We start from the raw sequence: 16,371 nt of genomic DNA on the forward strand, positions 1-16,371 counted from the left end.
AGAAACCTTCCTCCCTTGGCCTGCTGCCTCGCTCCTACCTGCCTTCCCAGCCACCAGGAATGCCAATATATTTTAAGAGCAGTGATCTAGGTTTGTCCATTTGCATTGTGCTACATCAGCTTACCATCTAAATGCAGTCCAAACAGTGCAAGAAGGAGCTGATCTGTTATACCTTCCCTTCTGGAAAAACATCCTGAGTTATAAATGAGTATGACTGTAGTCCAATTGACATCTAAATAGAGGCAGCATGCAGCAAAGCACACTGCTCAACTGATGCTTTTACTAAAGTCTTACTATTTAAAGTTTTTCTCTTGGCCTCACCTGATAAATGCTCACTCTTCTTTGCCCTGCAGACCTGATGTCATCTCTCCCTTTGAAACAGCCGGATCGTGAGAGTGCATTAATGGCTTTTGTAACTGGAGAGCTCTGGCTAATAACTATTTACTTCTGTCCAACAAAGTAGAAATATTCAACTATCAATGCCTGTAGCTATCTGTGATTTATTTGAGAGAAAATGGGAGGTGCTTAGCAGGAAGACTTTAAAGAAAACTGGGCTGTTGTAAAAAGGATGAACTGTTCTTCCTTTTCCCTTAGCCTCTGAGGTTTTTAAGCTGTGTTTTATTTAAAATTATCTATGTAATGTAGGAGCAGCCTTACCTGGTATACCCATTTACAGTCTAGGAATTTTAACAAGATTCTTAAGGTTTGTAATTGATGTAAATTTCTTGCAATATTGAAAGTTTTGAAATTCCCTTGTGCTTTGAGAGAGAGAGAGAGAGAGAAGTCAGATTCCCTCTTAGCCCACCTTTGTGGTTTCTTGATAAATATCCTGATGCCTTATTTGAATTCTGTGAGTGTACCTGCAGTTATCAGTGGAAATGTCCCAGCTTAAACTGAAGGGAGAATCCCCCAACACAATTAGAAAATTCATTATCTTTTTGCTGAGTTGCCCTCTCCTGGAGATGAAAAATGCTGCTGTCATGTCTTCTGGCTCAGGTAACTGCACGATGTTTATAATGCCTGCTGCGTGCTTCTGCACCCTGGCTGTCAGATCCTTTCTGGATTTAGGACACAGACTGAAAATGCACGGAGTACGCTGTCCGCTCGTTACAGGGTTAGCAGAATATATATTGCATTGGGCAGTAACAAAAGAGGAGAGCAGCTAGAGCCATTCATTGCACTGGCATATATTGGAAAAGGATAAGCAGAGGAGTCCTAACTGTGGAAACATTTTAGTGTCTCTGCAGCTATGTATGAAGAGACTCTGCCCTAGGAATACCGCTAACAAAAACCAAGAGGCATCAGCGTGGGCTCCCTTCAGCGTGGCCATGGACCTGTTCTACCCCTTATCCCTCCTCATGTGCCTCTCCCACAGTGAGGACAGACCAAAGCACCAATTGCAAACAGAGACTGGACTGGTGGAATAGAGGAGAGGGAAGCAGGACCACTGAGAAATTATCCACTGCAGGTAGCCCTAGAGACCAAGCCATGGTGTGTCAGTTCTCCTTGTGCTGATGAACAGCTGTATCAGTATTGCCCTCCCCAGAGCCTCCGGTCCCTCAGTCTTGCTTTTAGTTTTGCCTAATGGTTTCCTTTTGATCCTTGGAGTATAGAAGGGCTTTATTTCTTCTTATTATTATTTTTTTATTTTTCTTCCTTTTTTTTTTCTTCTTCTTTTCAAATAGCTCCCGACTCATCTGCATTTCTTTGTTTTCTAGGATTTTAAAAGGGCACAAAACATCATTGTGTTCTCAAGAGTATGGCTTCTTTCCTTATCCAAATTGCAGCTCTTGCTCTAATTTAAACAGTTCATTTCCAATCACTTAGATACTTGACTTTGTCACTTCATATGTATGATCTTTTCCTATTCCTAAAGTTTTCATGAGGTTAGCTGAAGAAGATATTATAGCTTTCAGCAAGCAGTTGTGCACTTAGAAGAAACCACAGTAAAACTTATCTGGGAAAAGAAACTGAAAATGCCCCCCAGTATACCCTCATACGTATTTTTTCTTTATTCTCCTGAGGAGCATCTGTCCTTCTATACCGTGAGTGTTACCAGAGGGTGTTCTGCTGCAGCGTTCATTCAGGCACCATTCACTCCTATCCTTACCCCATTTTTCATTCAGACTTCAGTCTGTTGAGTCTGTCAGTGCTCTGGCAGACAGGCTCTGCTTGCTGTCACAGCGATGGAAATCCAGGCTAACATGATAACTGAGGTGGAGCTAGAACTCTGAGAGTACTGAACAAGCTAAAAATGTAATTTGCCTGAGTTTGGGAAGCAGGTTTTCATCCCATCACCAAATGGCTGACATCGCAGTCCAAAAGAAGTGAATGAGGGGTTTGTAAATGGATTTCTAAGGTACACAGGAATCTGAACTATGGGCTTGGGGTTTACCCATCACAGGATGTACATATAATAGCAGTCCAGGTATTTGATTGTAGCTTTTCATGCCTACTGTTCGAAAACCAAGCTCTGACAAGAACTATGACCTGAGCATTAGAGAAAGCTGGTGAGATCTAGTATGGTTTCTCAGAGTATTATTTGGGTATATTTAAAGGAGTCTCAAGAAATCCTAAGCAGGCTGCCAGTACCACAATTGCTCCCAGCAAGTACTCCTGTTTTTAGGCAAATAGAAATGTACATGCGTGCTAGAAAAGTAATTGCAGCAGCATACTGCCATTCGCTTATTCCTGAGGACTCCAGTCTAATGGGACATCAGTAGGTCACTAAAATTCCCATTTAAATAATGTAGACAATAAACTTTCCCATCACTGGGCTGTCCTACAGCTCTGTACAAAGGCTATATTTAACAGCTGCCTCTCTTCCCCACCATGAAGAATAATAGCACAGATATTTAGAAAGCAGCCTAGGTAGGCTTACTCTGTGTGCTTGTATGTTGTCGACTGCTAGAGCAAATGTCTTCATTTGCACAACTACGAGTCTTAAAACATGTTTATTCTTCCACTGCTGCTGCAAGTGATGGTTTGTTATGAATATCATATGAGTAAAATGGAAGGTTGATACTTTCAAATCTTTATTACAGGGAGAATGTGCTCTTACCTGACTGCTGTAGAGATGCAGAAGTGGGTTGACAGCATTTAAAAAACAGTCAATATTATTCCTAACTATAGAGACCATGTATGATCTATGTTATTCATGCCCGGCAGTGTCCCAGGCTAAGTGTAGGGAGTAAGTAACTCTAGGGAACTGTGCAGCATTTGACATCTGAAGTACTTCATAGTTACCTGTTGTTATTTTCACTTTACAGATGAGCAATCACAGTAAGACCAAGACACTTGGCTGAAGACATACCTCAGGTTAGTGCCAGAGCTAAACATCTCAGTGAGGAGCCCCATGCTCTTTAGCTACCAAGGCTGAATTGGCTTTCTGATGGCATCCATTCTGTATCATTCCCTTGAGCACTCATGAATTTTCACTGTGTTGTGAGTCTTTTCTTTTCTTTTTTCTTTTTTTTTCTTTTTGTGAATCCAGATGCCTTCATACCATGAGTATGAATCAATATACTCCTTCAAAAGGAATTTTAGGTTGGTTTTCTGTACCTTAAAATGTTACAAGTAATGTCTGATACATAGCAGCCAGACTTTACTGTCACATGTCACGCAGGAAGGGAGATTTCTTTTTGGAAAGATGTGAAATGTTTGTTTCCAGCCCTAAAGAGAGTAGCCCATAAATGTGTCACTAATCTAGGACTAAGATCTACAATCAAACACATGTAATTTTAAGAGAGCTTGAGGGAAGCCTTCCATATTTGGGGAAGGAAATATTTCTTTGACAGTCTGATTATTTTTTAATGCCAATAGCTGGAAGCTGTTCATTAGTGTTTGTTGGGGAAAAGATGGAGAAGGGCAGGAGTTCACACGTGTACATTCCTGGCTCTTTTTAAATCAAAAATCTCATCCAAGTTTCAAAGTTGTAACTGTTTCTTCTGGCTGTACCTATTCCTGGCTTGGACTGTTAGGACAAGTATCAAAGGCAGTGGATTTAATGGATAGAAAGGGAATAGCTCAAAGCTGCATGATTAACTGCATCTATCACCTGCCTGTAATACGACATACTGCTGCTGCTTCATTAGGGGTCGCATGTTCAGGTAGGAACACCTGAAACAAAGCATGTGGATGAGTACATACATGCTGAGTGTTCCCAGGTAAAAGTTTTTAAGATTAAGGTTTGAGGGAAGGTAATTTCTGTTCTGCCAAGTGACAAAGCATTTCTGGTAGCTGCACTGCCTGCTCCTCATTTCTGGGCTTTCTGGGATTGTGCTGAAAGGCTGTCACAGAGAGCAGGCCGAGCCTGGGGGTACACATCCAGTATGATTGGCACGGAGTAGGCTGGCCTGCCAACTATGCCAACATCTCCTCTCGGAGAGAAATAAACGACCAAAATCATGTCTGCCAAAAGCAGCACGTGAGCAGTATGGATAATCAGGAAACAAGAGTCCTGGGGTGAAATAAGAAGGAAATCAAGCTGGCTGTGTAGACACTTGAGTCACTTGGCAAATGTTATGCGTAGTAAGGGAATGCTGTAGCCAGGGTTTCAAGGGAATTGTCTGCGCTGCATTTATTTGCAGAGAACAATCTACATAGCCTATATTTATGGTTAAAGCCTCAGCAAGAGAAAACACTCCCACCTCCACTGGGTTCAGCAGAATCAGGACAGCCCAGGCTCAGCTCTGAATATTAGCTTTTAAGGCTCCCATAACCAGATACATTTTTAAAAGCTTTAACTCCTTCACTTCCTCCTGTTGTATTTCTTTTTTTTTTTCACCCAAATGCTACATTTTATAAAGATGGCATTAGTGCTATCAGCATATCACATGTATGGGGAAGCACCATCCACTTACAGTTTTCCCATTTACCCAAAGTTGGAAGGAAGCATTACTCATGTTTATGAACAATTGAAACTGGAACAGAGCGCTTCGTACAATGAGAGCCCCTTTACGGAAGTGTCGCAGGGGCTGCCCAGCGACCTTGCTCGTACAATGGAATATATTCTTTGGGATTACTTCATTCTGAGTAGCCCTCACAGGAAATAATTATTTTGTTAGATACTAACAAACTCTAACTTGTAGGATAAGCATTTCCAAATTGCTCCTTTCCCTGCAGACAGTGACTTCTTTTCGCCTAGCCAAACCTAGCTTATGTCCAAATTCAACAGCTTTCTGCCTCAAAAATGCCCTATTCTTAGACTGTGGTGTTGCCAACACCAGCCCACGGAGTTGTTTTCTGCCAAAATGCTATGAGAAACAGGCTTTTCATTGTGTTTCTGCCGTGTCAAAAAAAAAGTACTGAGTCATAGCACATTGGAAATGTTTGTACTGGACTGCATATGAAAACACCCTAAATATGTTAGAAAGAGTATTAAATATTTCCACATAGGAACTAGGGACCAACATTCTTGATTCTTAAGCATGAAACGTACCTAAAGCAGGAGAAAGCCCTTTTCTAATCATAGCAGAAAGCATCTGCTTACTCATTTGGATATGCATGTGAGTTTTGACAAATACTTAATAATTTTATAATGGATTTCTCTTAGAAAAGAAACCCTGCTTTTTTCAATGTTTCGGCATTCTTTTAAACAATTTCTTTGAACAGGGATTTGAAAATAACCATTGTGCTGTTTACAGAGATCTGTGTGGGCTCAGAGTGTAGGAATCCATACTGGTTTAAAGAGAAGGAGAAAGAAAAAATCATATGACAATTTTAAAATCACATCCACACAAGCAAAAGAAGAAATTTCCATGCAGCTTTATGCCAGAGATGTCCACCCTGTCTGCTGGTGCAAGTGATAAAGTCCTTTAGGGAGCCACCTGGGTGCTGGCTGTTTAGGTGTCTCCCCTGCCATATGTGGGGACGTGGAGCTACAAGTACTGGTCCCCCAGACACGCTGATGACACGTAATGGCATGAGATTGAGTACATTGTTTTGACAGCCTAAGCTTGGCCCATAAACCAGAGATTTTCCCAAAACTAAATGATAACCAGACACCACGTGCTAGAACTGCCTAGGAAACATTCCTGTAAGCCAGTGGACAGCTCTTGATATCAGACAGCCAGCTATCCAGGCTTCCACTTCACGGTGCTGCTGTCTCATGTATGTTTGGATTCCTTTATAAAAAGACCACAATAATCCCATCTTTTTCTGTAGACACAGTTGTGACCCTGAGGAGGTCTTGCTACATATTGCTTATTGCAGCTGGCTGAATAATCTTCCAGATGATATTAAAATCAAATCAGATTTTAATATTTCACTAAGCTTTGGATGTTATTAAAAGTAGTGGCAGAACTCTGGTTTTGCTGATTTCAGGGCAGTCTGAGAGTTTATAAAAACTGAAGTACCTTTTCATAGCAGATATCTATGAAGGTTTTATGATAAAATTGAAATTCATGATTAAATTTCTCAGCTTTTATGCCTTGGATACATAAAGTTTTCTGGTGATATTTTTCCTTGGCTTCAGCAGATTATTGTTGATGACTTCATTAAACCCATTCCTCCCTCTTAAGATAGTACTTTTTATAAGAAATATCTTCACAGGTCTCCCAAGTGTCCATATGGCATATCAAAAAGACTATCGTTAATAACCTCCTCTAATAACTGGAAGTAATTTTGTAAATGTTTTTTTACAAAACAACTTATTCTGTATAGCATTTTGGCTATTTAGTCAAATTTTCATGATTAGTTGCGTGTGGGTTTTGTATTGTATATAATGTCTGATAATGGGGTAAAAGACAAATCAGTAAGCAGCAGAGCCGGTAGAATTAGAAGGAAGTGATTTGTGGCCATTCTCATGATTAGATCTCACTCTTGGTTTCCAGGGGTCATGTTTATTTAAACTGTTAGTTTAGCAGTTTATTTGTGAGTCCTAAACATTTTGTAAACAACTTTAAACAGAGAATAGTATTAATCTGGAAGTTCATCATACAGAGGCATTGTTATCTGTTCAGTAACTGATATGCTTTCAGCATCATTCCCCTGTTTTGAAAGTTTCAGTTTCACTGTCAGAAATGATGACATGTGAATTAGGCAACCAGCCACATACCCTTGAGGAGAAAAAATAAATTGAGTATTTTCAAAGACATTTGTCTGCAAACAACTCATCAATTGCAATGTATTTGTATAATCTGTTTGGTGAATGTTTGCAATTAATTCTACAAACATCGAAGTCAGGCTGATGGTCCGGTTGAGTCACAAGTAGGAAAAATGGACTGAATTAAACGGATCGCTTACTACCATAAACAATCCAGCTCCGGGTCTGGGAAAGTTGCATGGTACTAATAAAAGGAGTAGAAATAGATTCCTCCTTTCCTGAATGCCTGAGGGGATTGACAGTGAGGGGGAAGCAAACCTGCAGAAAGAAGCTAAATATCTTTGGTTATATCAGGAAAACTGTTTGAAAAAAGTCCTGCAGTGATGGGAAGGAGGAGTGTTTAGCTCTTCATTTGACCTGTAGCAGAGGAAAAACGCAACCCTCCTTTTCAGTCTTTCCACTCGACTGTTTTGTGCAGAGGTTTAACTGACATCATCGCTTTGATATTTCAACGTCTGCTCTTCCTTTCATCCCTGGGGATAGGTTATGCTACTTCTCATTTGTTTCATTAACCTGAAAAAAAGTGTTGAACCTAAGCTAATACCAGTGCACTGGAGCCAGCAGCAGTTCTGGACAGGCGGAAGCCTGCAGAGATGTCGAGAGCAGGAGGCAGCGCAGGAGCACTCGGGTTCCTGCTGCAGCGTGGCTGTAAACAGCGGCAGGAAGTGAGCACCCGGCAGGCATGAGCAGGCAGTCTGAGGTGGGGTGTGTTATTCAGCTGCCACCAGCTGAAGAGGTCAGGTATTAGTTTAAGGCACTAGCATACATTTCGAAGCAGAAGGAGCGACTCCACTGTCAAGACCCAGGCTGCAGCCATGCTGGGAATGCGCGTTTGTTACTGTCCCGTCCACTGCAGGGAGCAGTCATGGTGGGCTAAGCAGCTGGGAGAGGGCAAACCACATGAGGCCCCTGGTGCTATGGCTGGGTATGTGTGAGTCCCAGAAAAGCCAGCTCTCCCTCATGCCTTCCAGACAGAGCCAGCCTCTGCGAATCTGCACAAGGGAGCCTCTTCTCTCCCCAAGTGGTGTCGGAGCTCCTCGCAGCGTGCTGAGATTAGCGTAACTCTCCTGACTCTTAGAGAGTCATGGGCTCTCATACCAAAATCCATAGCTTCACAGAGCACCCTACTTGCCTGCTTCTGCCTGCTAATATCTAGCTGATCTTGCTTCTAGTCCTAGGCAGAAAGCAAGGCAATAGATGTATGTGTTTTTCGGTTAATGTGAAGCCGCAACCTTTAACTTCAGGTCTACGCTCCCTAACGCTTGCAGGTGCTCAGGTTTATGTGAGACATATAAGCTATAGGCTGTGGTGTGTTTATGTGGTTACATCACATTTTAGGACGCGATGCTGGAAGGATGTAGATTAACTTGTTGATTTGTTATTTCATTTGTGGTTGCTCCATCAGCATCTCTATTGTTCAAGAAAGATAGAGGCTGCATTTTGATGACTTCAAGCCTTACCATCTCACACATCTTGAGCGTAGGGACCAGCTGCAAGGCGTGAGATCAGTCTCTAATCCAAACATTTTAGAAATGGAAAAATATGCTAGGTTTGGTTCTTAAAATCAGTAAGGCCTAAAGCGTTCCAAGGGTGCACTCCCACCACAGAAGCACATACAGAAGTCTCCTCTAGTTTGTCATCTACATATTCAAAGCCATCTTTGCTATTAGGTGTCAGATATGTTCAAGTGGAGTACAATTTCAGAAGGATATGGTTGTGCCGTATAGTGGGCCGTTGGTGTTTGTAATTTATACTTGGGTAAATGCACTTTAATGTGTGTAGCTAAAAACCCATGGAGACAGTTGTATGTTTCCCAGAAAGTCCGAACATATAATCTTCTTTGTGCACCCCAGTAGATGTTGATTATGGAGGGGGGGAGTCTACTCAGACTATAAAGTGTTTATTTCACTGATCAGGCTGTGAATCACTGTCAACAGAAGAGGTTTTTCTCCTCCATTGCAATCTTGCCTTCTTTTATATTTTCCCCTTTGGTAATCCTCTATATATGGCAGGTTGTAGGTTGATCATCATGGTTAGAAGTTAGGGGAGAAATGAGAATGTAGGCAGAAGTGGCCATGGAGGTGGACTTGACTGTTGTTAATAAGAAGAGAAGAAAGAACTGCAAAATAAAGACCATGGACCTTAAGAAGACATATTTCAAAGCATTCGGAGAATTGATTGGGAAGATCCAGCTCTGGGTGGATGTAAAGAAAATAGCTGCTTATAAAGAGTTATCAATAGTTATCAATAAACTGGCAGATTACTGAGCATGAATATAAAACCATGGTATGGCATGTAGGATTGAGACACAACAGCAAGGGCACCAAACGAGGTAACATAAGCTAAGTCCCTAAAGGGTAACACAGAACCCTTCTGCAGATATGCTCAGAGTGAAAAAAATGCCAGGGAAATGTCTTATTACTGAAGAGAAAAGGAAAATGTTACTGAGAAAGCCGTATGCCATTTTTGTCTCGGGAAGGCTTCAGGAGTGAGCTGTAGGTGGGCAACCAAGAGAAATGACACCAGTGAAGCAGAATGGTCTGCACCTAGGAGAAGGAAGGGGAGAGGATGGGTTAGAAAGGGCATAAAAAGGTTACCTATATTTAAATGAATTATAGCCCAGAACACTTGGAGAGTTACCTGATAAAATTCCAGACCCGTCTGTGGTTCTGTCAAGGAGAAGGGTGAGATATCAGAGAAGGGAAGAGGGCAAATATAATGCTCTTCTTTTAAAAAGGGAGGGAGAAAGGAGTCAGAGCATTGTAGAGAGATCTGCTGAATTTCAGTTCCTGCAAAAATACTGGAAAAAGTACTCAAGCCATTATTCATACCTAGAGGAAAACAACATGGCTTTGTGAAGAACAGATATATCAAACCATCTCGTTTCATCATTTGATGAGGTAATCCTTACCATGCTGACAGGAAGAAGCAGCAAATGCCGGATATCTTGATTTTCATGAGGCTTTTGGCAGAATTTTATGTAAGCAAGGCAGAGAAATATGGCCAGATTAAACTACTAAAAAGTGGGTTTCAAACTGATTGGAAACTGTGCTCAGTAGTTACGGACAGTTTGCTGTCAAAATAGAAAGATCAGCTGAGCTCCTTGGTTACCGAGCTCCCCGGGAGTCTGGTCTAGCCTGGCACTGTTTATTACCTTCATTAGTAACACAGGTCATGAACAGAGCCTGCTTTTTACATCTCCACACAGCCCTGGGTGGGACGGACTGCAGGCACGTTGGAGGAGAGGATTAGGACTGTAAAAATTCTGAACAAACTGGAGAACTGGTTTTACACAGAAAACCATGAAGTGTGAGGTTCAGTACCCACACAGGAACAGGCTGCAGCACAGGCGTGCAGCGAGGAACACCTTGTTAGGTGGCAGCTCCGCAAAATTAAAAAAAAAAAAAAAAAAAAAAAGATCGGTGAGGATCCAGTCATGGATCACAGGCTAAACATGAATTGCTAATATCATGAAAAAGGCAAACACCACACTGCACAAACTGGGAGAGTGGACTGAAAGCTTTATAATGTTATCCTTCAGCTTGGTTCAACATCAGCAGTGCCTTGGCTAGAGTAGCAGTGGTTGGGGCCCCAAAAAAAGCCAAAAAGCTGGGCCCAGCTAGAAGGAGGTGAGACACGAGGAGTAAAATCAGTGAGAAGCCTGCAAAGGATGAGAGGTGTGTGCTCACTCAGAGGAGGAGACCAAGTGTAAAGCAGCAGTTGTTGAATACAGAGAAGGCAGGTGCAGAGGGGAAGGAATCACATGTTCCCCACGTCTGGGGCAGGCAAGGCAAGTAGTGAGGGGATTGCATGGCAGCAACTGAGACTTTGTCATTAGGGAAAGCTTGCCCTGAGCAGGGCAGCAGATTGACCACAGGCTCCTGTCTCCGTCACTGGAGGCTTTAGGAGCTGGTTAGTCATCCATCTGGAAAAGTTTAGGATCCCTTCATGCCACCTTTTTTATAGCCATGGGAAAGTGTGTAACCCGTCACGATGAACAGATACTGTATTGTAAAGCCTTGTGAAGCTTTGGTACGTGAACTCTCTTAGCCTTACTGTAAGATGATAAATGTGGGGTGCGTATTTGCGCACAGCATCCTGCTGCCTGTGGAACAAATGACCTGGTTTTTCTTTGAAATGCCTCACGTAGAAGGAGGTTCCTTCTCTGCCTAGTAAAATTGACAAGTTACACATCACATGCAGCTCTCAGCATCGTATCACCACCTTATCAAACCTGTGAAAGCTTTTACTAAGGACTGCTCCCAGTTATGGATTTTTGTATTCAAAGACAATCTACCCAGGGAAGGGAACACTGCTGGAATGCATGGAGTCAAGTTGATCACAGCCTCCAATGACATTATGTGTGCTTTTACCACCACATCATGCAGTAATGTTCTCAGGAGTTACTGTGGTATTCAGCGAGTTGTTGCATATTTATTATAAATGAAATGGCAAGGGGGAGACATCAAACAGACCAGCTTACTAGCCAAACATTACATGTTCACAGACACTCAGCCTAACGCATCTGGAAGTTTCTTTTATGAGAAAAAGCTTTATTTGAAGATTTCCAGTACTCCTGGGTTTCAGTTCCATAAAATCCAACAAAACAGCTGTTGTTGTGGTATTTGGGGCTATTCCTGCTTGAAGCCCCAGCTGAGACTGGGATGTTTGCACAACAGCACAAGAACAGGAACGCGCAGATGCAAGGCATCTGGCAGCGGGTTGTGTCCTGCCGCATTCGGCCACGTACAGTGGCTTTACCCTGGTGCTGGGCAGCTGAGCTCCAGTAAGGAGGAGGGGAAGTAGAAAGCACACTGGAAAGAAAAAAAAAAAAAAAAAAAAAAACAACAAACAACTCACAGGTTAAGATAAGGATAATTTAATTAAAGAGAAAAGGAAGAGGAAAAAAAAAAAAAAAAAAGAAGAAGAAAAAAGAAAGCAAAGGCCATGCAGAAGCACAAAGAGAGAGAAAAGAAATCAATCGCTACTTCCCATCAACAAGCAATGCTCAGCCACATCCTGGGAAGCAGAGCCCCAATACACAGAGCATTTGTTTGGGAGGACAGACATCTTCATAACGAGAGCCCCCTCCCTTTCCCCTTCCCCACCCCTTATTGCTGGGTGTGACACCATACGGTATGAAATATCCCTCTGGTTGCTTTAGGTCAGCTGCCCCAGTGAGGTTCCCTCACCAGCTCTTGCCCACCCCCAGCCTGCTGGCTGTGGGGCTTTGGAGGGGTCCTGGTGCTGTGCCAGCACTGCTCAGCAACAGGCACAGCACCAGTGTGACACCAGGGCTGTTGTAGCTGTGAGAGCAGAGCACAGCACTCCCACAGAGTGCTGCAGGGAAAGGGAACTCGATCCTAACCACGTCACCCAGGAGAGGTGGCTGGCGGTCGCCCCACAGTCACTGTGATCACCAGGTGTCCCTTCTGAACAGCACTGCCCCCTGGAAGCAATATATGTCCTCTTTATAGGCAGTGCTTAATCAGAAAAAAATGCCCATCCCAACCCAGGAGTCCTTCAAGAGGTTCCTGTGGGGATGCCCATGATTACATGACCACGCATGATACATAAGGCACTGCAGTTGTCACCTGCAGTCTAACGTGCATCCTTCTCTTCTCTGTAGGATTGAGAGTACATCTCTCTCTGATCTCCTCCATTCATCTCTTTGTCTTCTAATCACTTTGGCCTTTCTGCACTGTACAGGACTCCCCCATGGGATGCTTTTCTCAGCCACTCCCCCATCTCTCGCATTTTCTGGGTATAGATCTCACTTGTTTCACACCCTTTCCTCCAAAATCAGCAGAGGCCCTTAGAAGAGGGGTGCGTCTCTACCAATTTCTGTGGTTTCTTTTGCAAAGGACAGCCTGTCCCCAAGGCCAGCCAGATCCCTGCAGATGTTTACTGAAACTGCCAAACTTTCAGAGGTTTGCCCATTTAATTTCTAGCTAGTGTGCTGGAGTCGTTTGCAGAACGCCATGGCAACAGAGCAAAACACTGCTGTGTCATTTCGTGGTAAGGAACAGGCTGACAAGATGGGCCTGAAAGCCTCAGCGTCTCCGCGGTCTTCTCCAGTCCGTCTTCTTCCATTTCTCACGGCCCTTCAGGCAGGGATGTGCCAGCGTCAGGAGCAAGCCAGCCCAAAGGAATGAGAGCTGTGCCAGCTCACCTGGGCATGACTGCAACACAAGTGGTAGGGCACAGCAAGATAATCGTAGGCAGCAGAAGCATTTTTGCTATTCTGCAGCTTCTGGAAGCAGTATGTAAACGATACTGCCGAATGGCAATATCCAGGCAGATTTTTATGGATGACTAATGCAATGAAAATGATGGTTAGATCTGCAAGGCATAAATTTAATATTTTTCTCTGCCTTTTACCTAAAAAAGTTAATTAATCAAATGTCTTTAAAAAGGATGTGATTGTGTTACTAAAGTGAAAAAAGTCCCACAGGAAAGGATCCCTGCAGCACCAACCAACAGCAGTACCTAACTGCAGAATTAATGCTCCTCAGGGCTCTGCTGCGTGCGTTCCATGGGCTCGCTCAGCCCTCCTCTGCTGAGAGCAGTGGGGATCTTCAAGGTACTATTTTTACCAGTTTTGAATCAGATACAGTGTGACCTTTTCTTGCTACTCGATGTACCTCTGAGTACACTGATGTGTCACACTCCAGTACCATTATTGTCTTGGTGCAAGAGCAGACCTGTGCAACAAGAGAGTCTCACTGGGTTTCCAGCACCTTAGTGATTTGAGTCACAGCCCCACAGCAGCAAAGAACATGTCCTTTAATGCTGTGAACACAGGCCATGCTTTGTGTGTCTTTAGTCTACTTATTGTCAGTTCAGGTCTGTGAAATTCTAGTCCATTTTGGAACCACAAAACTTTAACTGTAAGACAGAGACGAATACAATCTGTTTAGAAAACCTGTCCTGGCGTGTATTTTCCCTAATTAAAAAGATAACATATGACAAAAAGCTCGTTTCAGGTTTGCAGTGAGTTCTGTACAAAGATTAAACCCTGTGTTTATTTTATCTGGGCAGATTACTTCGCTGTACAAATTACCACTATCAGTTTCCTGTAAGATCTCATTAGTAAACCAAGCAACTCATGTTGCCATCAGACTGCAAGGGATCCTAGCTTACAGGTTCACCTGTTTGCAGAACTATAATGAGCATCAAGCTTGAAGGTATGAATGACTTGGAGCAGCAAAAAAGCACCGTTTGCTGCTCCCAGAGCAAGCACAGCTCACATCTCATATGCACAGGGTGGTATCATGCTGCAGCAGCTTTGGAAAAAGGCCAAAACTTCAGAAGTGATGCCTGAGTTTTAATTTTGTTGGGTGCTACCTGAATGTTCTGACTGTGCATTTTTCCTTTAATAGAAATTAGACTCAACATCTAGTCTGCTCGACATAGACAGTTTTGATTTGAAAATGGATCTAACCCAGCCCCCAGCAAATCCTCAGGCACAGTGTTCCAGTCCAACTGGAAAATCCCAACGGAGCCATATAAACCCAGCAATACTAACAAGTAATGGCCGTGGCTTAATGAAGGGTGGCAATTCTGCTCTGGGGATGTGACTAATGGATGTGGTCATTCTTGTAGCTTTCTCTCATGCTGATTATCTTCCCTTCACATTTTTTGGTCCATATCTTGTCACAAACACGTCTGTCAAAAGCAGGAGCTGCTGCAGACTGGGGAAGGAGGCTGGCATCCAGATCATCTGCTCAGACTGGAGGCCCACTCCAGCCCGGACACAGCTCTCCTTTCCTTGGGAATGAGGCCAAAAAGCAGTCTGTCTTTACCCCTGCATGAGGTGCGGTTCTTCCAGGTCCAAGGATCTCTGCAGAAATTAGCTGCTTTCTGCAAGTCGCTGAGCTGGAGCACTGCTTTTAAAGTGTCTTGTTTAATTTGGTGTTTCAATTACTGAGCGCAATAGGCTGCTCACTAAGAGAGATGGGCAATTAAAAGGAATCTATTATGTGTTTTATAAAGTACCACTGGAAAGCAGTGAGGCTAGAAATCAGGACCTAAATACCAGAGCTGGAAAGCAGAAAGGGAAAGGAAGGCAAGGCAAGGCAAGGCAAGGGGTCTCCACTTTTTCATCTCCTTTTAATTTTCTTTTACTAGTCCTCACTAGAGACTGACCACTTAAGGGAGGCAAATGTTTTCTGCCTCTCCTTGGTTTTGAGCGTAATGCCATCTGACCATGCTAACAGTACTGGAGATGCATCCGTGTACTGATATTCAAAGATATCTCAGGAAAGAGCACATACCAGTCTCTGAAGGGCCTCATTTCGGACCAAAAGTAAATAGCCAGTGTCACACAAACCTGCACAGTGATCAAACACTGGAAAACATGACTGGATTTTTTAAAGCCTAGTCAAGAAAGAAAATTAAACTTGTATAAATTGCCTCCTTTGTATGATTCTCTGAATTAGTGAGTTGAACCCAGATGACAGATTTTAAGCATTAACCAGTGAAAAGACAACTTTTAATTTTAGAAATTGGTCTTGAGAGCAGCATTTCCTATTTAACACTGAAGATTTGCACTTCAAAAGTAGGTGATCATTGCAGCCATGCCTCCATTCAAACACAGTAGTAAACTGCAGTCTTTCTGGCCTTATTTGTTTTTTCCTTCTGTTATAATTTAACGTTTTTTGAAACCCTGTAGAAGCTTTTGCTACAGATAAAAATAAATCATCCTTAGCTCCTGCATTCTCACTGTAGCCTCATCATTATCAGACAGCAAAGCAATCCTGCATATATATTTATTTTCTTGTAAATATTGATTGAAGTAAGAAAGGTCCAGGTCAACAAACATGCACTAACAGCATCCTGAAACCTGCACTCCATGTCCAAAATCCTTTCCCAGCTGGGAACAAGAATGAATTTGCAGCCCTACTCCAGCAGCAGCAAGGAGAAAACAAATTTGCCGTTTATACTACAGTTACTATTACTATGTGTTGCCCCAGGTAATTATCTTTTCCTGTCTATGTATATGCTATTTTAGGTATATACTTACAAAATCTAAGGCAAGCATCGCTCAGATCTTTGACTTGTTGATGCTGCGTGGCTTTCAACTTCTTGAATGTTTAAGGGAAGAAGAATGAGTTTGTGGTTAAAGTACAAGCCTAGGAGTCAAGAGGTCTGGATTCTATTTCTGTGCTGTGCCACAGACTTCCTGTACGCCCTTGAACCACTCACGTGACCTCTTTGCGTTTTTATACACCATCTACTAAATGGGGAATAATAGTTGCTTCATA

General features: G+C 42.8%; 1 protein-coding gene and 1 long non-coding RNA gene across 2 annotated transcripts in view; one reads left to right on the forward strand and one right to left on the reverse strand.

Moving 5' to 3' along the window:
* RAPH1 (Ras association (RalGDS/AF-6) and pleckstrin homology domains 1) overlaps positions 1-16,371 on the forward strand; it is a 336,299-nt gene that overhangs the window by 196,162 nt on the left and 123,766 nt on the right. The window contains exon 5 of the mRNA XM_084524568.1: positions 3,270-3,318. The gene's annotated coding sequence lies outside the window, so the exon portion shown is untranslated. The remainder of the gene's footprint in view (positions 1-3,269; positions 3,319-16,371) is intronic.
* Positions 8,990-16,251, reverse strand: LOC311439181. The gene is made up of 3 exons (XR_014694575.1): positions 16,131-16,251; positions 9,746-9,774; positions 8,990-9,651 (listed from the first exon to the last, which is right to left on the reverse strand). It is a non-coding gene; the product is annotated as an uncharacterized lncRNA (long non-coding RNA).

The sequence above is a fragment of the Aythya ferina genome (assembly GCF_964211825.1).
Source record: "Aythya ferina genome assembly, chromosome: 6".
Taxonomy (NCBI): Eukaryota; Metazoa; Chordata; class Aves; order Anseriformes; family Anatidae; genus Aythya; species Aythya ferina.